The following is a 2219-nucleotide window of genomic DNA, read 5'->3' on the forward strand; positions in this document are numbered from 1 at the left end:
TGTCTATTTTTTTAAAAAAATTATGTTTTTTTTAAGATTTTATTTATTTATTTGACATAGCGAGAGAGAGAGCACAAGCAGGAAGAGCAGCAGAGGGAGAAGCAGGCTCCCTCCTGAGCAGGGAGCCCGATGCGGGGCTCGATCCCAGGACCCTGGGATCATGACCTGAGCTGAAGGCAGATACCTAACCGACTGAGCCACCCAGGCGTCCCAATAGTATGTCTACTATACTGAACTATAGTTCTAAGTCATTTTGGCATCAGCACTAATAATGATCACAGTGTCTAATGAATTAACTTTTACTGAGTTCTTACTATGTGCCAGGTACTATATGCAGAGCCCGATCTCAGGATCCTGAGGTCACTACTTGAGCCAAAATCAAGTATCGGCATGATCTTAATTCTCATAATTGCAAGGTGGATGGTAGTATCATCCCAGTTTCACAGATGAGAAAACTAAAGAAATTGAACCACTCTGGAGAAAGGCAATCACTTTGAAAAGCAGCCCTTCCTCCCTGTTAATTCCCTACTTAAGTGACTTGTCCAAGGCCACATTATCACTTAACAGGATAGCCAGGATTAGAACTCAGTTTTCTAGATTGTCAGATGAAAAGTTTCCTCATTACCAGAGGGACTTTGTTGTGATTCAGAGTCACATGCAGATCTTTTGTGTGTGTGCAAAATGGTGGTTTTATTAAAGCACGGGGACAGAACCCATGGGCAAAAAGAGCTGCTGCACCGGGTCATGAGGAGTGGCTGATTATATATACTTGGGAGTTGGGAGAAGTATGGAAAAGGGAAGTTTTAAAATTATTAAAAAAAGACCTACAAGATACCAGAGGCCATGCCATTGTCCAATTAAGGTTGTTTTCCCCTCTAGCAAGGCATTAACATTAAGATAGTTGGGAGATTCCTGGAAAAATGTCACATGTCCCACCCAGGAGTGGGGGGCGAGGGGAGGTTGCAGGTGTCAGCTTATGCTTTGTCTTCAGTTAGCCTTCTTCTCTCTCATCATATCCCCCCTGAACAGTTTTGCCCCTTAAATCTTTAAGGTACATGCAACTGTTCCCACCCCAAGATTCAGAGCCACTATACCTCCGGTGGATCCCAATCATCTGCATTTAATAAAGTTCACCAATTAAATACCATATTCTGCAAATGTTGCACCACTATTCTAGAGTCTATCTAAAGTCAGAGGGGTTCCAATGATATAAGTAAAAGCCTTTGTGAATAACTATTCTAGAGCCTACTTAAAGTTAGAGGGGTTCCAATGATGTAAGTAAAAGCCTTTGTGAATAATGTTTAGATAAGATTTTAATGATAAAAATGCTTTTTCATTGTGCAGCTGCATCTGCTGTCCCATTATCATGATCTGTGCCTAAAGATGGAGGTTTAGCATCTATATACAAAATTGTAGGCTTGAAGTCTTCTGTCCAAATCTTCATTTGGTTTTTAGAAGGAATCAATGTTAAAAGTAAACCTTACACTTTGGAAACAAAGGGCAAATTCATGCACATACTACATTAGAATGACACCTGTTGTAGCAGTATTTTTTGTCTTAAATATATGACTGTTAACTTTCTGAAATGTTTCACTATCAGTCTTAAAGCTTTGGAAATTAGCATGATAACCAGCAACCGCCTTTAGACAGATCAACTACACATCTGAAAATTTCAGCAAATATGAAGGTAAGGTAACTTAAGACAAGCAGGTATAAAGTGAACAAACTGTTTCTACCCACTGACATTGGTCTTCTAAATATTAGCCTACCAAATCATGTACTGTTTGTGTAAAAATGTAGCCTTTTAAAACAGGCTGTTCTGTGATTTGATTCTGTGTTTGTGAACCTGAAGGAAATACTTTCCTAGCTTATAAACCTAATTCATCATGTGGGAAATGATTTAGAGAAAGACCGGAATAAAATTCACACAGAGATCAGAGAACCATGTCTTTCTATAAACATGAGCCTAAGGAAAAAAAAGAAAGAAAGAAAGACTTAATTCAAAGTTCCAAATTGAGAAATAAGTTCTAGTCCTAGATACACAATTCATTTGTTTACCAGGCCTCTTTGGATCTCAAGTACCTTATTAATAAAATGGGAAGGTGGAGGATGGGAGAGAAAGAAAAACTAGAGAATCTCAAGGATACTTTAAGAGTAGGGGTTGGCAAATTGTCTCTGCTAAGAATCAGAGTGTGAATATTTTAGTTTCGGGGTCATAT

This window comes from Callorhinus ursinus, unplaced genomic scaffold, assembly GCF_003265705.2.
Source record: "Callorhinus ursinus isolate GAN/ISIS: 27379988/994484 unplaced genomic scaffold, GSC_fseal_2.0 scaffold6, whole genome shotgun sequence".
NCBI lineage: Eukaryota > Metazoa > Chordata > Mammalia > Carnivora > Otariidae > Callorhinus > Callorhinus ursinus.